The sequence below is a fragment of the Peromyscus maniculatus genome, chromosome 6 (genome assembly GCF_049852395.1).
Source record: "Peromyscus maniculatus bairdii isolate BWxNUB_F1_BW_parent chromosome 6, HU_Pman_BW_mat_3.1, whole genome shotgun sequence".
Classification (NCBI taxonomy): domain Eukaryota; kingdom Metazoa; phylum Chordata; class Mammalia; order Rodentia; family Cricetidae; genus Peromyscus; species Peromyscus maniculatus.
The window spans coordinates 4,959,986-4,984,830 of NC_134857.1; the positions used below are offsets into that span (position 1 = coordinate 4,959,986).

At 45.3% G+C, this 24,845-nt stretch overlaps 1 long non-coding RNA gene across 1 annotated transcript in view; it reads left to right on the forward strand.

The window, feature by feature from the left end:
• LOC143273717 (uncharacterized) overlaps positions 1-1,820 on the forward strand; it is a 33,658-nt gene extending 31,838 nt beyond the window's left edge. The window contains exon 3 of the long non-coding RNA XR_013051903.1: positions 116-1,820. This is a non-coding gene — a long non-coding RNA (uncharacterized LOC143273717). The remainder of the gene's footprint in view (positions 1-115) is intronic.
• Positions 1,821-24,845: the final 23,025 nt, after the last annotated feature.

Consider the following 24,845-nt stretch of genomic DNA (forward strand, 5'->3'; position numbering starts at 1 on the left):
TTTACCAGTAGTAAATGGTTTATAACAGCTACTCTTTCTAGTAAAGCATCTGTAGTTATGACATCTTTCTTCTTTGGAAAACAATATTTACTAACATCAGCTTTATTTGTTTCAGACTAGATGTCATGAACTCCAAGCTGACCTCTTTATAGCCAAGATGATGATGTTCAACATTGGCTCCTGTTACATCATCTCTCAAGTGCCAGTACTACAGATGTGAGCCTATCATGCCCAGGATTATTCCAGTGCTGGGGATGTTGCCTTTGGCACACTGGACAATACTCTGCCAGCTGAGCTATATCCTCAGAGAAGCACATTCATTCCTAATGTTGTTTATTCCCTCTCTGTTTCCTTGATTACCACGATGAAAATAATCTCAATCTCTAGTCTTTTCAGTGACTCCACTTGGGGTTTAATTTGTGCATGACTTAATATATATGATTAAATCATTAATTTTCAGCCTTTCTTTTTGCTAACTGTCAGAATTTAAGGCTATAAATGTTTTCATTGTCGCACATCGATTTTCATACATAACTCACTTAAAATGTTGTGCAATAATTTAATTTTGATTATGATGTCTCTCTTTTGCCATTAATTATTAGAACTGTATTTGAAATTTTCCAGGGACATGGCAGTGATTTCATTCTTTCTGAGGTTTATTAGACTGGCTGTTTAATTTTTGTAAAATGTCTTTGTTAATCTGACAAGTAACTGGATACAGTGTTTTAGAATGTTGTTTTTTTGTCAGGCTCATTGCTAGTGTTGTTAAAAATCTATGTCCTCAATGCTCTTCGTTTGCCGGGTCTATCAACGACAGGTTGGGTTATATAAACACACGGGCCTCTCTTACATGCAGCTCTTCTGTACTCACTCACTCTAGAGCTGTAAACACACACACACACACACACACACACACACACACACGAGTGTAACACGGTTGAGTGCCCCCTTGGCAAGTATGCCAGGCTAAGCGTCTGCTGATGGTGTGGGTGTGGGAACACCTTCACAAACACTAATCCCACCAACTGTGCAAGAAATGCATCCCTGCCTCTATGGGAAATGGCATGACTGGCCTGCTCTGTCCACTGCTGTCTCCTCACCGCTATGCCTCCTCAAGCCCAGAGATTCTACAATTTAGACATATTTCTCATGTGGCCCTGTGGCTGGGCTTCCTGATGCAGTATCAGTCTTATTGCTTATACTCTCGGGAGATTTGAAAAAAATTCAATTATTTTAAGAGACAGAAATTTTGCATGAGGGACCAGTGAGGTGGCTTGTGGATAAACATAGCTTCCAAGCCTGATGACCTGAGTTTGATTCCCATATACATGGCAGAAGGAGAGAACCAACTACGATAATTGTCCTCTGACCTCCGTAAGAGTGCCACAGCATATGCATACCCCCATAAAATAAATAAATAAAATAATAAAAGAAATCTGGCATGAAGCATCTATCTGTTAACAAGGAAGATGCCTGAGATAAACGGTTCTGGGGCTAGAAATTACACCTGAAAACAGGGCTGGGGACTTAACCATCTAGCCCTTCTAATGATGTGAAGTTATTCACATTCAGGTAAAAAGCCCCTTTTAGCTAGTGAGAATGGGTTTTGTTGTCTGTAGCTGTGCTAAGACAAACACACCCGTTACACAGAAGAGGAAACTGAGCTGTGCAAATAGGTTGTGCCTTGTGCAAGATGCACAACTACTAGATGAAAGAGTTGGTTTGGGAAGCTAAGCCTTTCCATATCAGGTCAGGGTCCTTTAACAGCAGGACTGGGTTCAACTGCAGGACGGCACCAGTTTCTAGAAACCCCCAGGACTGTCCAGGGACTTTATATGCAGATACAAGGTTTTGGTTCACACTAACACTGATGGTGCTTTCAAATAAAGATGATGTGGCTCCCACAAGACTGGTCAAAGGTGTCAGAGTCTCTCCATCCATCCTGCCCCCCTCTTTGGCAATTGTGCCCCTTCTTCCGTGTTCCTTGCTCGCCTGTATTTCCGTGTTAGTTTTAAGACTCTCTGGGCATTTGCTTATTCATTCATCCAGGATAGCACGACAAAAGACAAAAGGTATGATGGGGACACTTCTGCAATGTCTTTCTCATGAGCAGATAATTAATAGTTTTAAATTTAACGTATGTCTTTTAAATCTAGTATAAATACATCCAGGGTTGATCTGCTGAAGGCAGAGAGGGGAGAAGAGGAGAGAAGCAAAGGAAAAGAGAGCAAGAAGAGAATTTCTACAATGAATTGGTAGAGGTGATGCTGGGGGGGGGGTGAGAAGATGATGATGACTTCTCCATGCCTGCCAGTCATCGACTATGTGTGCAGACATTCTCTGCTGTGTCCCATATGTGTGCTCTCTCTTAACCGGCTTGTTGCCATTGTCTGGCTGAGCAGAGGAGTTCAGAGAAGTTAATAAGTAAGCACCCCAGTCACACACTGTTAGGAAGGAAAGGCAGGAGAGGCTGATTCAATCAAAGCCACAGTGCGTTCACCTGGCAAGGATTGACAGCGCTCCAGAAATGGCATCCCGTGAGCCTCCCATGGTGCATCCGGATTATACACTGCCAGCCTCCAACTCTAGGTGGGACAGTTAGGTATCAGCACTTAATGCATATTTATTTATCTGTTAATTCACACACACAGAGGCACATAGACACACATACCCCACACTTAACCTCCCCAAAGCAAAGAAAATTGGTTAATTTCTGTGTATACTTTGACCAAAGTCTTCTGGAATAAATACCAGAAGGAAGACATAATGGATGACAAATGGGTAACATTCTCAAGTGCCATAATTTTAGGAGTAATGCAAAACCCCTCACTCCAACCTCACCTCCCACATATATTGAATAAACAAAGCCACATAGACCAAAAAAGCATCAGGAACATAACACAAAAAAGTGGAGGGGCCATGAAAATACTTTCTGAAGGTCCATTCCCCTAAGGGCTGAGGTCAGCCATATGGTTCTATTCACCAAGTGCTAGACAAAGGACTTGGCTATTTTATGCCTTGATCATTATTGTTGGTTAAATTAAAGCACGATCAAAAAACGTGTAATGGAATATTAATTTCAGTTACTGTGTCTAATTGAAAACATAGCAAGAGTTGTGACTATGGAAAATGGAGTGAGAACACTCAGATGCACGTCCAAGTCTAGCTTACTCTTTTCAAGTTGGGCAGTAGCATATTTTCAAGGAATGGCAGTTATCCCTAGAGTCGTGCTTAAGTGCATTAGGAGAAAGAGTTAGCCTGGGAAAAAGGAAGAAGAGCTAACAATCAGCTATCAGCAGGTTTCAGAAATGCACATTCAGTTTTAAAACTATCAATTACTAATGTGTGCACGTTACAGGAATATAATCCCCGAAGCCTAGAGCTGAGCATCTTTCATCTTGCTTTCTTCTGTGAAGTCCAGACCCTGGTACTGAGATGATGCTCCCCAATAATTGTTGAGAGATTAAGGGACGATTGTTGGAGACCTCTGCTGTCACAAACAAGAGTGTTTGCTTTCTCAAATGACTGACCGTCTTCAGCAGTGAAAGTGTAGACCAGCAAGAATTGGAGGAGAGAGGTCAGCTGTATAAAGTTCTAAAAGATGATGAATGTAACCAGGAATTTATGTTTAAGATTTATTTACTTTTATTTTATGTATATGAATATTTTGTTTGCATGTGTATATATATATGTACCTCATGCATGCCTGATGTCAGAAGAGGTCATAAGAAGGTATTGGATTCCCTGTAGGTGCTGGAAATTGAATTCAGGTCCACTGCCAGAGCAGAAAGTGCTCTTAACTGCTGATAGTCTCTCCAGTCCTGTAACTAGGAAGTTCTGCCTGTTTTATTTATAGCTATATTCTCAGTACTTAGAATAGTGTCTGGTACATGTTAGGTGCTGCATAAATGCATGTGGAATTGATATAGAGATGCTTGGTATGGGTTGGAAAGAGAGGACAGGCTTTGGAATGCAGAACTTTATGGTGTGGCTTTATGTCTGTGCTGAGGACTGGGTAGAGTTGTATTGTTATTATTATTATTATTTAAGGGAAATAGCAGAACATCTTCCTCAAATTGACATGATTTGCCTTGTAGGATTAACAAAACACAAAGGACTAGGGTAATGCTTCTAAAGGCATCAGAATAGTTGTTCTAGAATGACTAAGACATCTGGAACCTGTGAGAGGCTGTCGGCCATGCCCATGGTAGAGGAGGTTAGCATGTCTTTGTGGAGAATTCATAGTAAGTTGGGGCTCTCTCCTCTCGGTGTCTCCTGCCTGCTAACAGGGGTTGACTTCTCCTAGAAGAGGACTGTATTTGTTTTTAACAATTGTGCTTTACTGATTGGCAAAGGCTAGCCTGTCGGGGGAGATGTGAGTGTCCGTGTTTAAGCACTGCTACTGAAAATGTTCTTGTGAAGAATACCCTCCAGATGTACCCTGACTGTAGCTCCTGACAGCATCAGGGAGGGAAGCGCTGGCAAAACGAGCTGTGTGCACTGTAGCAGGAACCATTTGTGTGGGGTTAGAAACATGTCATCAGTATTCAATGGTTCCCCTATACGCCGCCTGACAGCTCCTGAAGTGACTGTGTGTGGTACTCCGTGCATGTGGGTGGTATTTTTTTTTTTCCCTTCTCACACAAGTATGTATATGCCATTTGTTGTCTTCTCCTTTTGTTATGCTCTTAACCATCAATTTAAAGAGAAGGAATGAGACATGAAACAACATTTATTCTCACTTGGTCAAGTCCTGCATTTTTTAAATCCATTTTGAATTTAGCTCGTGACACAAAATTGGAGAAATTTTGCCTACAATCACAGGTTGAAAAATTTGTCACAAGATTTACTGTTCCTTTATTGTTTCGTTATCATATATGGGAGGCAGAGTTAGGTATTTTTAATGTATCTCTTTTGAATTGTACTCCCAGATGCAGACAGCAGTTTTCACATGGGGCAGGACTACTCCATGAGCTTTTGCATTCTGTCCAATGCCAACATCTGTGTGACTGGAATCCCCTTCTATCACTGAGTGAAACTCTCGGTGCTGGTGCATACAATTTGACTCTCTTTAGCAACCAAGATGAGGGGAAAAGTCACAAGGGCAAACTCTAGACCCAAGGGCACATGTGGTTTACGGATGCGAATCGTACAGTAGTTCTCTAGACAGGGAAAACGTTGACTCTGCAAGCTGAAGCTGGCCGCAGCAATAACTCACTGAAGTGGCATTTATTTGGCCGATAACCAAAGGTCTTGCTGAACTGGTAGTACATCTTGAAGGAAGAATGAATTGTAATAGCAGTGCTTAGGAACGTTATTTGAGTTTTCCACTATTTAGAGTGACCCCCTAGACTTCCCCAAAGCACTGTGGTTCAACTTTCTCCTGTGACTTTGAAACTGACATGGTGCTTTTTTTCTTTTTTACACAGCCCAGAAGACTTTTGTGTAGGTTTGGAATGTGGTTTCCCTACAGCAGGGCAGGTGATAAAAACATCCTGTAAGAGTCTGTTTTGTGATGTAACTGAGCTATAAGGAGACTTAATAGAACCTTCGTGTACTGAGAAGCAGACAAACCACTCCATGTAGCATGCTGGTAACTACTGTCTGATGGAATAGCATAAGGACTGCAACGCTTTTACTGATACTTGGTGTCAGGGAAAATAGAAAGTGGAGTTCTTTGTCAATCCTAGTTTTCACTTCTTTTTATATTCCTCCTAAATTGGGAATATTCACTGGCCTTCAAACATTTTTGTAGCTGAAGTTTAAACTTTATTTATAGTCCAGCTAGAACCTTCACTGTATAGTACAGACGAATGAATATATTGGCTTTTCTGTGAAGGGGAAATTTGTCCTGTCAGACTTAAACTACACAGAACATTTTTTCTTCTAGGATACATGTACTTCTTATACACACTGTGGACTCCTAGAGAAGTAGCTAAGTCATCCTTCAAATCCAAGGATTTGGCACTGGTTGAAAACATAGGGATGAGACCCGGAAGCTGTTTTTGCTCCCCTCCCCTCTTTCCTGGGTGTCCCCTACTGTCACAGCTCCAGTGTGGGGAACTTTACCCCTGAGCCAGACAGAAGAGTGCACGTCTGTGGGGGAGAACTCTCCCTCTGCTCCCCGCCTCCTCAGCCAAAGCTGCCATCCCCCTCCCTTTCTCCTCTGTTCCCGAACTTCTTGAACTTGTCTCAAGTTGCTGTCTTCCACTCACACTGGCTTCTGATGTCTTCAGCCTAGTGTGACCCAGTGTCCACCTCCACTTTGCAAAAGGCTTCCACTTGGGTCAGCGGTGACACAGTGGCAAATCCTGAGAATGGGCTAAAATTCTTCCCATAGGCAAATGCCTGCACCCGGACACTGACTGCCCTCCCATTCTTAAACATCTTGGTTCCGACAATTCCTTCTGACCTCCCTATCACCCTACCTCACAAGCTTTTCTTCCTTTTTATGTTGCTATTCCCCAGTTCCTCCACTCCTTTCTCTTTCCATTCCCTCTTTTCTACATATACAGTCTCAAAGGCTTTCTGCTGAGCCCAGGAGTCAAGCTTCAAACAACCTTGTGGAATTTCCGTGTCCACACACACAGTAGATTAAAAATTCAGCATATCAGTGTTAGTCCTTCCTCTTGTATTTCTGACATGCTCAATACTCCACAGTATGATTGGAATAAGAAGTGTCCCTTGAAGACTCATGTGTTGAAGGCTTGGCCCTCAGATGGTAGGTGCTTCTGAGAAGTGTGTAGTTCTAACACATTGGTGAGTTCATACAGAATGGGCTTTGAGGAGGTGGCCCGGTTGCAGGAAGCCGGCCCCTGGAGTCATGAATCTGAAGTGTCTGTCTTGTGCCAGACCCTCCCCTTCCTTCCCTCTTTACTTCCCGACTTCCGTGAACTAAGCGCTCCTGCTCTGCCGCCCTTCTTTCATGATGGTTCTGCCTTGCCACGGCTCTCACAGACATGGAGCTAGCCAGCTACCGATCAAATCCTCCAAAACTGGGAACCAAATAAATCTCTCCTTTTTAAAGTTCATTTTTTTTCTCAGATATTTGTCACATCAATAAGAAGTTAACTAACATACCCTCCCAAGTGCCTGAACTCCTGTGTCAAAAGTTTGGAAAGCTCCTGTCAATGCCACTCACAGGATTTTCACCAAATTCTCTTGGTTTTGCTTCTTAAATGATCTTCTAGTAGACCTGCCCATTTTCTACTGTAGTTCAGCTACTTGTGTTTTTTGTTTTGTTTTTTTCTGCTTGTTTTGCTCTGACTGCATCTTGATATGTCACCCTGGCTAACTTGGACAACTTATGTCATTTCTTCTGACTCAGTTTCCCAGGACTGGGATCACAGCACATGTTAGGACATAGAGCATAACTGTTCATGATTCTTTAATCCTAACTGATGTTTTTAACTTCTAGCATCCTTCTCCTGATAATTAATTTTACATATTACTACAAGAATTATCAAACTATGTAGCGGCACAGGAGGCCTATAATCCTGATACATGGGAGGAGGATTGCTGTGAGGTTGAGGCCAGCCTGGATTATACAGTGAGATGCCATCTCAAAATGCAAAAACAAACACCTCTTCCTAAATAATTGTCTTTAAAGAACATTACCTTAATTTTTTGTTTATAATTCTTTTATAGGTCTCTATTGTCTAGAAGATAAAGGTTGAAGATATTGTTATGCCCATTGTGTAGTCAGATATTCTTCTAATTGTCTTACATGTGTTAACTTTTTTACCACACAAGGATGGGCTAGTCATCACAAGGGTGGCTAGTATTGCAGGAGTGGGCTTCTGAAAGGTAAATTTGGCTCTCTTTTCTCTCTCTACTCTCTCCCTCTCTCTTCAGTCTTTCACCATGGGGTGGTACAACATGGAAACCCTACCAGATGGGATTTCATGAATCTTGGGCTCCCCAGGGTTCAGGACCAACAGAATGAAATCTCTGGGGGGGGGGATGTTTTTTAAAATCTTACTAAACTCAAACTTCTGCTGGATTAGGGCAGTACAGACTCAAACGGGAGTGTCCAAAGAGCAGACAGAAGATGCTGCTAAGCATGGCAGGTTGGTGAAGGTTAGCTAGGATCAAGCAGCAGTACAGATGAAAGGTGATCTGCTGAGCGAGGGCTGCATGGTGAGGGCGGGGACTGCAAAGCTGCTATTGTGGGAGACAAGGCTGTACAGTCCAAGCCCAGGTCCGACTGGCCGAACGCTAGTACAGCTGGTTCCTGCCGACCTACCTTCTTCAGTGAAGAAGACTGTAAAGTAACATTTTGTGGATGAGGTTAAGTTGAGGAAACTCAAGGGATGGCCCCTGAGGATGAAGGATGTTCAACAGAGATGCCACAGTCCCTGTAAGATTAGCCAACAAGGGACATATAACACCATCTCTGGAGACCAGCAAGAGCCTTGGTGAGGGTAGAAAGCATTGCTTTTTGGTGGCCCAGTTTCCATGGTTTCTCTTATTTATTAATTTAATAAAGTGCTTGGGAGGGAGAGCAGAGAAAATCAATTATTATCTACAATAAGTCTGTGGTAAGGAATAGTAGCCTGGGGTTAGGGATTGCTATAGATTTGTCTCCCAATGTCACATTATTCTAGGAAATTTTATAGAAAAAGGGGATATGGAGTTCAAATTAAGATGTCTTTATGTTCAAAATTATGTACACTGCAATAAGTAAAACGAAGGCTTTATTTTCAAGGATATAACAATGTATATTTAATTTCGACTTTAAAAGGAATGTGAAAGTGGAGAACTTGTTCCAGATACTAGCTCCTATCTAGGAGGCAGGTGCACCGAAAGACCAAGGATGAACAAATAAATAGTAATAGTATAACACGGATTTCAAATTTTCTGAGTGTCACATTAACAATGTGAAGTTTTCCACTGACTGATATTTGAATGTCACACCCCCAACAAACCTGTAATTAAAGTTATTTTGGCATTTTCAAATCAAATCCCTGCTTTTGGGGGGTGGGCGGGTTATAATTCCACTTTCAAAATGAGCTTCCAGCTAAAATTTGACATAAAATACAAAGTCTTATCCTGGTGACAATTCCCCTCCACCTTCCACCAAGAAGCTGAAGTGTTTTAAGTCGTAGCAGCATAGTGCCTACTGGCTTGGGTTGTCTGAGGTACATACAACTGGCACACACAGGGGTCATCGTCATGCCGGAGAGGCAGTTCTAGGGGATTCTTTCCTGAGAGAAGCAATCCTTGCCCGGTGATCCTGCACGCCCCCTTCCCCCCCAAGGGGATTCTGGCAGATCGTGGTGCGATTTAGAAAGTTACAGGAATAAGCGAGAGCATCAAAATCAGAGAACAAGCCAGCCAGCCAGCTGATGAAGCATCAATCATCTCTGGTTTTGTGTGCTGTCTCTTCTTGGAATGTTCTCCGCACAGAAGTTTTGTGTGGAATTCTTGCAGCTTCCTCGCCACTCACACATGGACTTATGCATGTGTCGGTGTCTGTAACAGGAAGGGACAAGGCACTACCAGGATCATCTTCCGCCTCCCCTCCCCCTTCCGCTCAGTATGGCCTCTAACTAGGGAGGAGGGGGCGCTTTAGACATTTCTCAAAGAGGGAGCTAAATTCTCCACTGGCATTTACAAAGTAAAAAGAGAGGATGCGGGAATCCTATGCTGGGGGAGGGGTCATGGAAAGGCCATTCAATTCCTGCAGGAAGGTCACAGGGGCAGTGGGAGGGGTCATGAAAGAATGACATCTTTTAGGTTTTAGGCACATTTTGGGGGAGGAAAATGTCAGTATAGTCTTTCTTTGTGCAAAACTCTAGAAAATGTCTGCCAAGGTACCACACCAGTCTAGAGTGGTGTGGATACAGAAATCATGTATTAACGTCACAGTGATCTTTCCTAAAGCTCCCGACCATTCGGTGCTCCCAAAGTCTTTCCATGGCCTTCACAGGACATCTCCAGTTAATGACTTTTCTCTCTTTCCTCCCCAAACGTAGGTGGGATTTAATTTCCCAAGAAATAACAGCATTCAGTCCTTAAACACACCTTTAAAGCTCCCCTCTCTGATGGCGTCAGCACAGTATATAAATAAGGAAGGAGCGGCATCAGGCACCACCACAGAGTTAAACAGCATAGTCCTTGATAAGCCTTTATAGCAAATTAGAGGGTTCCTGTTGCCCCAGTCAGCTGACCAGAAGATGTTGGGGAAGTGGCTTTGTTTTGTCTCTTCTTCCTTAACACGGGGCCCTTAAAAATTTGTGGCGATGTGTTTTTAATCCTCTCAGTAAACAGCTTCCTCAGGACACAGAGGCCAGTAATGGAAGCTGTTAACGAAGTGTGAAAAGCAACAGGCTGGTAAAGGTTAACCACGAGCTGCCCACTAATGACCCCTACAGCCCTCAGTTTAAACCCAACAGCACTTGTAAAGACCAATCAGGTGAATAATTTCCTGTCTGAGGTAGCCTTTATGGTTCGGAATAAAAGCAGAGCTGATTTTAAATAGAAAGGGCCCTGGCGGGGGCGGAGGTTATTATTATTAAGCTGATCCAAACACCTGGGTTTCCCACTGGACTCGATTACAATTCCTCCATTATGTCTAAATATTTCAATCATTTCTGGGGCGTTGTGGATTAGCATATTACTAAGGTGGATGAGAACGGGGAGACAGGAAAGTTGAGGAGTGGCCAAGACGCCTTCCTCCAGGTAAGGACATCAGGTGCAGAGGCTGTTAGGTATGGGAAGGGTGCCAAGGGTCAGAGCCATCGCTCTGTACCTCTCTGACCCCATCCTACCTCAAGGAAGACCATGTGTAAAGACTTTCAGACTAAGAAAATTGTACTCCTTTAAAGACCCCCTAGAGGAGAGGATTCCATAGCTTTCCCTGGGAACCCGTTCCCTGCTTTCCAGCCTCGTGTCAGCAGTGGTGTTCCCAGATAAAGAACTAGTCGTTTCTGCTTGTGTTGGACCCACTTTCCCTGCTGTCTTTGGGTGCCTGGATTTGCTGATCCTTCCATGTTTTATTACATGCTTCGTTAAACATTACTCTCGGTCAAGTAAAATTCCTCGAGTCTTTGAAGACTTCATCCCCACCTCCAGGTGGCAGATCTGAACAGACTGGGGAGAGGCACAGGCAGGAAGGCTCTTATCAGGAAACAATGGTATGGTTAGGCTCATGGCAGGGGCAGGATTGAAAGGCGGTAATAAGATTTCTAGATTCCAGTTTGGAAGTTACAGTTTAGGTGGTCCTTTGGGGAAGTGGGTCCCTTACTCGGTGGTTCAACTTACCTTGTTAGCATGCATCACTTCCTATCATTTATTAGCTGTATAATTGTCCTTTTCTGAATTGTATTATAAGACATAATATCAAAACCAAAACCAAAAGAACACAACTTTCCCCTTAAGGGGAATAAAAACATTTACTCTGGAGCCAAATTTGAATGACTATGGGAGCACAGATTCGGGGTTCTCCGAGTTCCATGTGCTACCATGGAAAGAGTTTCGTGAGGTTTGATGGCTGTGCAGAACAAAGAAGGCATGGTGCGTCCTCTGGAGAGGTGGTTACAGTCAGCTGGGAGCTTTTCTCTAGGCCTTCGATGTCATCTGATGACATGCTTAGCTTTGGGGCTGGTGGCAACCAGTGGTCTGAGAAATATCAATTCCCAAAGGGTTTTATTGGGCCTAACCAGTCCGTCTCTGCAGACAGGCTTTCTGAGCAGGTGTTCTGGTCCACAGCGCCACGGGGAGCAGCAAGCACAGCAGAAGGTCACGCAGGAAGTGGATGTGGGGTCTCGTGGTTACTTCCTGTGATAACTGAGCTCCCCAGACTTGCTATGTAGCAGAGGCTAGCCTTGAACTTCTGATTCTTCCTTCACTTCCCAAGTGCTGATATTAAATTCAATTTTCTGAAAGCAATGCTCCTTCCTGGAGTGAGGGTGTGGCCGTTCCTGTGCCTGCCAGGCAGTGGGCATCCAGGAGTTGGTTTGGGTCCCTTTCTTCTTGTTGAAGGCACTGAATTCAGCACAAGGACTTGGTTAAGGATTCTCAGGAGGCATTCAGATTTAGCCTAAAGGATCCGCTGTTCCAAGCAGCAGACAACACTTTAACTAACTTAAGCAAGAGAGGGAGGGGTTTTCTGTCTCACTGGGTCAGTCAGTAGCAAAGGCAGACACGTCAGGCTGATCCCAGATCTCATGGATGACCGGAAATGAGGACTCCTGTGGTAGCAGACACACTTCTTTCTTCTCTGCCCCTCTCACAGGTTCCTGGCTTGTGTTTGTGTTGAGGCTTGGTTGCAGGGTGAGTTCCCATTTCCTATCTTTACCGCTAGGAGAGGGCCAATTACCCCTGAGTTCCAGCTGGACTCTGTTAGAGGATCATGCTGGAGGATTTGGAACACGCCAAATAAGTTACATGTGCTTTCCCAAAGCTGACAGATTGGAAGTTGAGAGAAAGGATGTTCATTGCCACTTTTTATTAACGGCAACGGGGATAAAGAGTGGGTACATTCTCCAGGAGCAGGGCCATGTCTATGATGTTCTCCACGATGGCCAATCCTGGTTCTGTCACTCACTTTGGACACAGTAAGCCTGACCTGAGAACAACTACAAAAGCAACAGCAAGTAATACTGAACTCAAACATTGATCCCATCCCTGGGTTTCTTCCAGAGACACAGGACACAGACTCAGATGAAACCACCTCTCCGTGGGCTAGCCTCTACCAGGGCTAACCTCTCCCTGGGCTAGCCTCTTCCAGGCTGCATCTGACTTAGGTCCCTCCATGAATGGAGCCCTGTGACTCAAACTTCTCTTTCCTTTCCAATTTCTCTATCCTACAGGGCCAATTTGTCTTCTATGGGTCCAAAAACCTTATCTGATGGTTACTCTGTCTTAATTTGTCTATAAATTATGTGGTGCATTCCTCAGGATGCTGCTAATATGGTAATGAGACGAAGTGAATAACTAAAGGAAGGGGCTTTGCAACAGCTTCTCAAAGGTGTCATGGCCATCCAGCCCGTCTCCACCTCCACCTCAGATACACGGACCTACAGGCTAACAGTGAGGGCAGTTCCTGGCTGGCTATCAAGAGAGGGAAAGATTTATGGGGAAATGCGTTGAGAGATCAGAGTCATGTGCTCATCGCTGGAAATGAGGCTACGACAGAAGCTTTCCACATTTTAGCGCATGCCTTGACTTCACTCTCCCTGCTCTATGACAAGCTTATATTTGTTCTCTGTGATTGAAGCCCAGGACTCTGTGACAGGAGGTATGCAAAATCATCGAGGAACATGGGGTTTTGTGAATTAAAAAAAAAAATCCCATAGTGTCTTGTTTCATTTTTATTGGCTTTATAGGAGCGGAAACAGAATGGAGTTGAGTGTTTGCTGGAACTGCAGAGCAGAGACATCATCCCAGATCCCGAAGATGTTGCTGGTCCCTGTGTCATGCTGCCTCTGTATGTGCATCTCTGTTACTTGTCTGAGGACTTGTAGCAGGACATCATTCATGTGCCCAATTCCATTAAGTGTTTTTTTAGGTGCCTACTGTGTGGTGGGCACTGTCTTAGAAACCATTGGTTCTGCAATGAATAGGACACTTCTACCATCACCTTCTCATATTCTGGTGAAGTCCACAGATAAGTATATGATCAACAAAACTAACAGTTGCGATGCACTCCTGAAACGAGTCATGTGTCAGAGAGACTGATGGCTATGGCAGGGATCAGAAGTGACACAGGGACCTTCTGTTTGGTGAGATTTGGGGCACACTCCCTGAGTCTTACTCCTCCACACTGCCATGATAGACAATCAGAGCTGCGAGGCAGTAGCTTTTCCCCAAGGACAGGAGCTCCTGGTAAAATCCCCAGGCACGGTCTTATGTCTGTATCTCTGGCTGACCTGGAGCTCACTATAGCCAAGGATGACCTTGAACCTCTGCTTCCCGAGTGCTGGAACCACCGGCCTGTGCCACCTAGGGAGTCTACATTTATAATATCTCAAGGTCCTCCCACCCTTATGACGGGGAGTGCTCTCCACCTCATGGAGGACTGGTCTAAGTTCCTGCCCCAGTAGAGAATGCGAAGTCGGCAGGGGTCATGACGCAGTTGACTATACTTGGCTCTGGAGACTTCTCACAATGCTTGAACTCATTTTCACTCATGGGAGCCCACAGAAACCCTAGCTTGTGTTTTCATTTTGACTCAAGGTCAGAGAGTCTGAGCTTTTTCTCCCCTACAAAGCTGCATAATAGGATGTTTGGGCCAAAGGCACAGCTACCAGGTATATTATACAGAACGCTTTGCCTTAAGGTGTGGTTACCAGATGTCTTGAGTACTAAGGAGGTGTTTCCTCTTGACTGTACTTTGTACCTTGAACTGTGATGTCTTGAAAGGGGAGGTCTTTTTGCCCCCCCCCCTGCTTTTGGGTATATAAAGGCTGTGAGTAATGCACTCAAGCATCTGTGGTATTGACCCAGAGCCCTTCCAAAGCTATCCTGTGCTGCTGCCTTTTTCTTCATCTCTGTCTATATTTCATAGCTATCATTTCCCAGTTCTGCACCCCGCCCCCTTCAGAACTGTTCAACAGGTCGAGGGACTCGACACGCTCCTTTAAACCTTCCATGTGAAAACAAGGAGAATGAAGCTGCAGAGCTGGATCTCACCACTAGTACAGGTAGAGCTGGCTAGGCCTCAGGATGGCTTCCTCAGAGTTGAGCCTTCTTCCCTCCAGAGGAAATGTCAGATTTGGACAGGTGTAAACACCTGTCTCTACTCTTGCCCTGTTCACCATTACCACCGTGAGTCCCGTACTGGATTTAAAAATCTATGGAACATCTCCTGCCACACAATGAGGTAGGCTGGGATATAAGAGGATATCGTCTTCCTGGGCTTAGAAGGGATGGTAAAGACTAACCTTGGATTCTTGCTTAGAAGTTGTTCTAGCAGAAGGAAGAGTAGAATTTGTTCTACAAACCCAACACACTACGCAGAAAGCAGTGATCTGAAATCCGTGTTTTCAAGGAGCAATCAGAGGCGAGGGCCTTGTAGCTGCCTCATGACGAGACCTGGCAGTGATGTAAATGTTACCGTGTGCCCACACAGTCCAGCTTGTTAGCAGACGGATCACAGTGATGCATTGTGAAACATGTGCTGTGAATGGACGTTCTTGTACACTGGAGGTCAACGGCACAAGTCCATAGGTGAGCCCTGGTCTCACCTCCAATGGCTGTGTCCCCAGAAGCTTTCTAACAAGAGCTGCCTTGACCTGGTCCTGGTAGCTCGTCCCAGAGACGGCAGTCTGGCCTTGGTACTCTGCTGAGGAATTCTGTAGTCATCATTCTCTGTGAACAAAAGTCCCTCCGTGTGATTTGAACAACACATGGGGCTCTCAATGTCTAGATCTCAGCATCTTGAGAAAATATGACCCTGTTCTTTTCTTGAGAATGTGGTAGATACTGTTTACAATTTTTTCCCTGAGAAATATATAAAGAAAAGAAATGTATGACAAGTGCAAACTTAATTGGTCTCTCACTGTGACCTGAGGTTAGACCAGAAGTTGGATAGAAGCACTTCACAGAAAAGAAAAAAAAAAATCATATATGAGAAAGCTCTCAAAGAAATGAACCCTCTCAGAAACTCAAACGAAAGTACAAATAAGTTCAAAATATGTAATGTATCACATGTGCTAAAAGGAAGATAAAACAGTGAATGCTGGAAACATGAGGAAACATTACAAACTGGATTAGTGGGAATGTGGTAGCTCCTTACCACTTCCCCCACCCCTGTGTGTATGGGGGGCGGGCGGAGGGTAACTTCTGATGTCTCTCCTCAAACTCTACCCACCTTGGTTTTTTTTTTTTTTTTTGAGACAGGGTCTTCTACTTGCCTGATGCTGGCCAGGCTGGGGGATCCACCTATTTCTGTCTCCCTGGTGTTGGAATTATAAGCATATGCCACCACACCTGGGGTTTCGATGTGCGCTCTAAGAATCAGGTCCTCATGCCTCCTCAGCTCTTGATGATGCTGCCCTTAAGAAACGGCTTCCTAGCTCTCTGATCATTCTTCTCTGACTGGATGGGCACGGCTCTGCCGACATCAATGCTGTCCCCTGCACAATGCTGCACTATCCCCCTCACAAGCTCTCAGTAGGTCCTCTGTGTTGGAGCGGTGCCAGGAATGATCCCACTGAGATCTCCAGGCTGTATTGAGTTGCCCAGTGCAAGGCAGGTGCTCAACAGCTGTGGCATCAATGAGCCTTTGCATCTTCAACCCCATTGGAAAGGTTAAACAATTGTCTTTAAAGAATGATTTCTGAAACATAAGTTCGGGAAGGCCTCATGGCCTATATACCACTTAGTGTCATTATGCTTATCATTTATTAATTACTCTTAGATGCTTTAAAGTAAAATTTATTCAACCTGGTGTGATCTCTGAAGATGGAATCATGTCCAGGAGCACTGAGCAAACCCTGCTTAGAGAAATAATGCCTTTGAAGTTGAGTAAGACTCTGAATTGGTTAGTTCCAGGTGTGTGCGGAACTGTACACAAGACCAGTTTGGAAAGGAGGTGGACTAATGTGGAAAGATTAGGGAAATTTTGCAGTGGGACCATGGAGGACAGACTGCAGCTTGCTCGAGGGTAGCAATGAGGGACCATAGTTTTCTGCTCTCCACCTACCTGAGACAACTCCCTTCTGCTGCCAGAGCTGACTCTGTGTGTGGTCGTGGGGGGTTGGAAGAGCTCAAGCACACCTAGGCAAAGTCCTTCTGGTTCTGAGGTTGTGAACTGCTGGGTGTGTCCTCCTGGAGCTGTGATGACAGGATGGGAAAGGAAAGACACCCCACCCCTTTTCTCTTTGCCACTGTGCACAAAGCGTCTGATCAATCTTGCCTGCTTCTAGCCACCTTGGATTTCTGAACCTGAGCTTGCATCTCTGAGACTGTAATGGCTTGCTTCCCTTCACTCAGAGATGGCTCAAAGGCCCAGAGGCAGCATGCATTTTCCTGCCAGCCTCACTGAGTTGACACTGGGAGTCGGGACTCCTGCCTTCCAACTTAAAGTCTTCCTTATTCCCGTTAGTGAAGATCGCACAGGGAATCTGGCTTCATTCTGCAGTTTCCTGGCAGAGCGGCCTGAGGGGAGCTGTGAAGAGTGCCTGGCCTTTCTTCTCCACAAGACACAAAGTCGGGTAACCCTGCCCTGCTCCCTTAGCAACTCCACTCCAGTTCAGGAAGTGTCCATCTTTGGTTCATATTTTTTACCTGAAACTTGCAAGCTTTTCCAGTGCATGGATTTCACTGGGGCAGGTGGTCTTTGTAGTGTCCCTGGCCTGGATTCCCTTTTGAACTCTATATTTGACCCAAATTCATATGCTTTGGGAAAAGTATAGCTTCTCCCATGCTGCACACTCCCCAATTGTTAAAAACCTCCTTGAAAACAGACAAGTAGGGAGGCATGCTGCTTTTACACGCCCACTCCTGAACTCCTGCCTTCTTTCTGTGCTTCATTTATATTTTCCCTCCCTGAGCAGTGACGGTTTAGTTAATTTTTCTCTCTTACAAATTTGTAAATTTAGCTTTCTTGCTTTGCTAAATGGATTTAAAAAAAAAAAAACCGACCTCAGAGATCCAGGTTGAGAAAAATGCTTGTATTAAAAAACAAAACAACAACAATAAAAACGTTTATTTTATCAGATAGCTGTTTAGAACTTTGTCTGGGAGAGGTAGATAAAAGGCAAGACCATTCAAACTCTTGTTCCTGCCTCCAAATTTCTGTTGGGATTGCTAGGGAGAATAAATTTGAGGAAATAAGGGAAGGGGAGAGGCAAGAAGGGAGACTGGAAGTGGGGGAGAGCGAGGGAGAGAGTGGACGAGAAAGACAAGTGTGTTTCTCTCTGAGCTTTATAAACATCTACACTTTTCAATGGGAATTGTTTCCTTTTTATTATTTTTTTCAAAGCAGAGACCACTATGTCAAGCTTCTCATGAGATCCCTCTGAAAACAGATAAGCTGGGTCTCCTGAACAGATTGGGTCCATCCTTCCCAAAAGCATGGGTGTCTCTTCAGTGTTCACAAAAATACATCTGATAGGTCCTGTGCTCAAAGACCAAAAGGTATCTCCGTGGTGAGATGGCATACATTCACTGTAGAAATAAAACCCTGTTGGTAAAAATGCTTGCTGCATGTGACCTGATGTGAGGCATGGGGTCTTTGTTTTTATTGTATGTCCCTGTGTCTTGTTTTTGTAAACATATAGAGCCTTGATGGCATACTAGAGGAGGTCTGTGTCTATCCGTGCATTTGTGCCAGTTGAAACAGAACAGCAAAACAAAACAAAAACAAAAAAGCACTTCATTTAGAGTCCTCTTATCCTCTGCTTGGTTGAAACCATTTGTAAAGGTGCCTTGCTAAGGGAAGAATACTGGTTCAAAAGCTGTTAGAAAGGAACTGGCCTGCCCTCTCCCATCAGCATAGGTTCACAATCACTTGAGAATGAAGTTTCCGACAAACACCTAATTTTGACCAAAGGGACTTGACTCATTAAAAATCCCCCTGCTTTCTCTTCTCCTGCTCAGATCTGCAAGGTTGTTTAACTGAAGTCCTATTTTGTGGGCGCAGATGTAGGACGAGGTTGAATCATCAGCCCCATTTGGTGTGTTTTCGATGCTGTGTGTACCTCATTACTATTCCCAGAGTGTCCAGTGGACCTTATGCTCCTCCTCAGGAAAACTCAGAAGCATGAAGCAGTCAAAGGGTCCTTTCTTCTCCTCCTGCCCCTCGCCCCCATCCTCGTTGAAACTTTGCCAGTATCAGATCTCACTCTGTCTGTGGTGCATTAAAATGAAGTGTCTCCCTCCCGCTCCGGATCCCCCACCCCCTGCTCCCCTCTCCAACCCCACAGTTTCTTCCTAAGTGGGCAGCCTCTTTTGCTTGCTGTGGATGAAGAGTCGTCCTCCCCCTCCCCCGGCTTTTCCCTCCTCCATTTCTGCCCGGCTCCTTAGTGGTGGTTTTGGATGGGGGGCGGGGGTTGTGAAGGGAAAGAGGGGGAACCCGCCTGAGTGCTGCGGGAGCAGCTGCGGCCACTTACTCGCTGAAGCGCCCGACTCCCCCTCCAGACCAAGGGCGCTTCACATAATCCCCTCCCCGCAATCCACAGGGTCACTGCAGAAACCCCAACCGCTAGGGCTCAACTTCTTATTGTTGTTACAATTATTGGGTTGTTGTTTCCTTCTGATAACAAGATTTTCGGAGCAGGGACCCGAGGGTGAATTATGTTTTTGCAAGTTGAGCTGCATCTCCAGCAACAAGGCTTTTTGCCTTGCTCCCAGCCTGTCCTCCGCGCCCCCCCCCCCCCGGCCCGTCCTCACCCCCTTGAAGGCCACTCAGGAGGTTGTACATGTGGAACTTTTGTGTGGTTCTGCAGCCTTTTATTGTCCTGTGGGCCTCACCCTCTTCTTCAGAAAGAGTCGGGTGGTTAGAGCAAGCGATGAAAATAGTTTTGTTGAACACCAGCTTGTTTTCTCAAGGTTTGCATACGCCTCTGGCAATCACCGAACTGAAGGGTCCTTTTGTTTTCGGTTTCCTTTCGGTTCAGCCGTGAGTGCTGGAGTCTACAGAACAATTACTTCATGGTTTTTAGGAAGAATGGGGCAGGGAGGAAGAGAATGGGCAGATCCTTGTTTTTTAAGTGGCATCAAGAATGCCTAGATGATTAGGGAAAATACTTTTATTGCTGATTTAAAGCAAATCTTGTACTTTGAGGGTCAGAAAATATCCAAATAATTTTGAGGGTCAGAAAACATCCAAATAACTGACATCGATGTCTAATTTGACGTTTTGAGCTGCACATCTTAATTTTTACTTTTTATCGAAGTTTAACTCGTCTGGAGTACTCTCCTGATTTTTATGCTAACTGCACACTGCCTACCCCTCTGGGTCTAAATAGCACATTTGTTCTATAGACTTAGTAATAATTTATTTGCAAGAGAAACTAAAGCTACCAAAATATCACTGCTACAAACGATAAAGTAATTGGTCTCAAAGAGAAAGTCATCGTAAAAAGTAAATAAACTGAAATGTTTGTTAAATTCAGCACTGCAGAGCTGTTCAAGGTGGGCAGAGACTCCTTCCTGCTGTAACTAGAGAGATAGACGGCAGCGTTGCCTTCTTAAACGAGTGGTGCTTACTGCCAAGTCTGAGTGCTGCTGGGTCCTCCTCACCTCCGGCATCAAACCCACCAAGATGCATGGTGCTGCTTAGGGTACCAGTGGCCCAAGTCTGCCATGGACATGGTTCTGGAATGGCTATTTCAGCTGTCTGGTAGGATATATGAAATAAATATTTCTATCAAATGAAAGAAACAGCTACTTTTTCTGGTCTAGAGACTAAGAGTCTTATAGGAGAGTCAAAATTCAAATGTTGGCAAAAAAAAAAAAAAAAAAGTAGAAAATGAGTTCCAAGATCTACATAGCAGGGATGGGAACCAAGAATGATAGAGACCGACGCATGCGGAGTAAGTGTGCTACTGTCAACAGTGGGTTGGGTAGCTGGATATACCTAAGAAAGCGTTGTAGTCAGTGCTGCAATGCAGGTGAATTTCCGTGCCCCCCACCACCACCCGGCCTCACCCACCACCCACCATGCACCCCCCCTCACCCACCACCCACCATGCCCCCACCACCACCTGGCCCCACCCACCACCCACCATGTCCCCCCCCACCACCTGGCCTCACCCACCACCCACCATGCCCCCACCACCACCTGGCCTCACCCACCACCCACCATGCCCCCCCCACCCGGCCTCACCCATCACCCACCATGCCCTACCACCACCTGGCCTCACCCACCACCCACCATGCCCCCCCACCACCCGGCCTCACCCACCACCCACCATGCCCCACCACCACCTGGCCTCACCCACCACCCACCATGCCCCCCTCCCCCCCTCCAGCCACACTGAACCACACTCACCCTTTCTCTTCACCGAGGGGCTCTGGGGGAAGGTTCACATGCTTCCCTAGGTTTCTGTTGGTGTATCCGGTAGATGGTAAAATGGAAGTTCCTAATGCAGTTTGTTCCAATTACAATCCATATGCTTTTTACACGGGACAGTGGAGGTGATCTGACCATTTGTTCTAAGCATGCTGATGACTGCTTAGCAAACATCTACTGAGGACTGCCTATGTGAAAGACTCTGTGTAAGGGGCTAGGAGAAGGGGGCATAGCAGACTGCAGTGGAGTTTGATGAAATCTCCGACGAGGACAAGGATCTTTTAAAAGAGCACAGCATGTGTGTGGTTGCCTAAGCAACTCATGGTTGGGAAAGTTGACAGCCTGTGGCCAAATAGGAACTAGTTAAGTGGAGTGTGAAATGGGGTTTCTAGCAGAGAGAAAGAGTATTCTATGAAAAAAAAAAAGATCCCCCAAAACCATCAGATGGTGAATGTGGTGAGTTTTGAGAATTTAAGTGGTTCAGACTGGCTGGAGGATGGTTAGGGAAGATAGCATGGTGGATGGAGGTAATATGGTGGGTAGAGATAGTGTGGTGTTTGAAGGTAGTATGGTGGGTGGAGGTAGTATGGTGGGTGGAGGTAGTGTGGTGTTTGAAGGTAGTATGGTGGGTGGAGGTAGTATGGTGGGTGGAGGTAGTGTGGTAGGTAGAGATAGCATGGTGGGTAAAGGTAGCATGGTAGGTAGAGATAGTGTGGTAGGTGGAGGTAACATGGTGGATGGAGATAGCATGGTGGGTGGAGGTAGCATGATGGGTGGACGTTGGCAGAGTTGCAGATGTAAAGAAAGACCTTGAAGGAGTTTAACTTGTCGAGTGCACAGGAAAGCTCATGCAGGGTTTCATGAGCCAGGGAAGATAAATGGCGTTGGGTAGAATAAGTGCAGTCGGACTTGGGGTTGTGGATGCCCCAGAGGTGAGAGGAAGCAAGACCACGGCTGAGAGTATGTGAGGTGACAGATGTGTGGCTAGCCAGTGTAGGTACCAAGCTCATAATAGCCACTAGGGCCTGATTCTGAATGTAAGTGACCACCTTCCCAGACGCTCCCAGCCCCCGCCCCTGCCCCCGTGCTGGGGTTACAGGCACACTCTCTTCTAGGGTTCAAACTCAGGTCCTCGTGCTTGTCTAGCAAGTGTTCTTACCCACTGACCGTTCTTCCCTGGCCCTAAAGACAGTAGTTTTCGAAATAGAGTTGGACAACATTAAGCTAAGTGGACTTGGTTATGTGCCTGTTACAATATGTCTTATTCTTTGTGCTTTTATCTTACCTTGACAATTAGCTTACTGTTTTAAAGGAAATAACTATTTCCACCATCAGGTACGGGGAAGGTATTAAGGAGAAGTGACATTAATGAGTCACCCTTGCTGAGTAAGCACAGTGTAGAGCACTTGACCTGAATTTCTTCGTTTAATGTTATCCTCCAAACTCTATGAAGTTTGTATTTTTTAGATGAGATCACTAAGACCCACAAAGAACAAACAAGGCCATAACCAGATGGTAGAAACAGAAGACCATGAAGGAAACCACATTGCTGAAGTTCAGGAGGTAGAGAATGCTTTCAGTACTGAGTTTAGTGATGAACTGTTTAAAAAAAAATTAGGCATTTTAAATAGAAACAACAACAACAAATAAAATTCATTAAAGCCTCTTCAGGCTGGCCAAGCACAGTCCCAGCCCTGTGCCCCGGGGGTAGGTGGTGCTACTACAACAAACAAATATATGATGGAATGGTGGGGTAGAAAAACAGAGGTTCATGCGCTAGGGAGACATGATGGCCGGCCATGACAGGTGAGGTCTACATGCTGTCATTGCCCCAATAGGGTCAGCACCATGGTGTAGAACAGCCTGGAGTTTGTTGCAGTGGAGACTCAGTCCCTGAACCTGCCACCGGGTAGCAGGATCCCTGGCTCTGGGCAGAGACTGAGGTGGAGGTGAGGAAAGGTTTACTTTTAGGACTGGACTTCCTTGAAGGACTACCTTGGTCTGAGATACCACCAGAGGCCATGTTGGTGTCAGTGGTACATGCTGCTGCTCCAGACTGCAACGAAGCCTGAGATCCATGTGGACTGATGCAGCCTGTGCCCCTGTCCAAAACCTTGGTGGTGTCCTCAGGTTTTGCCGCCTCCGGGAGCCATGCTGAGATGAGTGGCATGTGCAGCCTTACCTGAGACCATGTTGAGGCTCGTGGTCTGTGCAGCCACTGAGGGCCATGAGTGGGTCAGTGGTCCTGATACGGCCAAAGGTTGTGTTGATGTCTGCAGCCCGTATTACCACCAAAGCCCATGTAGATGCCAAGGATTGAGGCTGCTGCCTGAAGCCATGTTAGTGTCCCTTGTTGCAGTAGAGCTGGCTCCACCCCTTGGCAGCGGCCGCTTGTGGGCACCGGCAGTGAATATGGGAGAGTTGGCCCTACCCTCGACGGCCCACGGTACTGCGGTGCAGGCGATGGCATCGGCATGGGAGAGCTAGTACCCGCCATTGCAGGGCTCTCCTCATCTGATGGCTTCCGGTGTGGATGCAGGTGGAAAAAGACTCATCCTTCCTTAGGGGCAGGGAGCGGGGGACTGCCCCCTAGGAATTTGACCATGCTCCAGTAAATATGTGGACCTACAAAATGGACTTGTTTTTTGGCGGGGAGGGAGGAAGCCTCGGGGGAGGGGGCAGACATGGGAAGACTGGGTGGTGAGCATGATCAGAGTGCCTGATGTGAGAGTCCCAAATAGTCAACAACAACAACAAAATTAATTAAAAAGGAACTTATTAAAAAGTGTTTTTTCTTTCTTTCTTTCTTTTTTCAACTTTCTCTTGGAATTATGTTTCAAGGAAAATGCTTGCTTAATTAAGATTTATGACTAATTATTTTAAGTTAAACTTGGTTTTACTGAGCAAGCAAAACCAAAAAGAAATACAAGCAGGGCAATGTTTTTTGCATATATTTGATATCAGTAAGCAGTTCCTATTGTTACACTTCACATTTGGAGGCAGCTTGCACAACATACTTATTTTTAAAAATCCAGGGTTTATCTATGTGAATCTTTAGTAGCTATTCTGGTCTCTTGGAAAAACAAAGTTCGTTAGCAGAGTTCCTGCGCCACCCTACTGTTCTAACAGTTACAGGAGTTCAAACTCTTCACTACCCTCATCCTATCCATCAGGAAACCAAGAACCCGAGCAGACAGCAACTTTCTTGTCTGTCGCCGCAGTGTGAGTCTGCATCAGGATTTCAGGATGGAGTCCCCCATCACAGAAGGGAGCTTAGCCCAGGACACAGTGCCTGGAAACCATGGGTTCAGTTACCTGTGCTCTACTAAAGCAGGAACGCATGAAATGCAAAGCTCTAGAAACAATTAATTCATAACTTCAAATCAGTCTCAGGATGGTATATTGTTTTGAGTGTTCCACCCATTTTCTTATTATTGCCACTCCTTTCTGAGCCGAGGTTGCAAGAGGTGTGAGTATGTGGGAAGTGGTAGATGAAAAGTTTGGCACTCTCTAGGGCCCCTAGAATCCCCTAAGCAGGACTGTAAAATGTAATCCATAGATAAGGTGGACAGATCTTGGTCCATCTTCCTGGACTATTAGTTTCACTCTATGGAAACTATGGAAAAGCAACCAAGCAATTTAATTAGAGTATTTAGTGACTGAAATTGCTTTTATATGAAAATGAACATAGTCACAGTGAAGAATAGCAGTTATTAAATAAAACGGAAGAATCCAAAGAAATAGCCTTATGAGGAAAGGACACAGAGATCAAGCCAAGGCTCTGTCTGCCTCGGCCTTCATGACGTGTGTCTGATGCTCACATATGTTCTCTCTTCTTTTTTGAGACACTCAAGGTTCTCTGGGATGGACAGGCATAAAA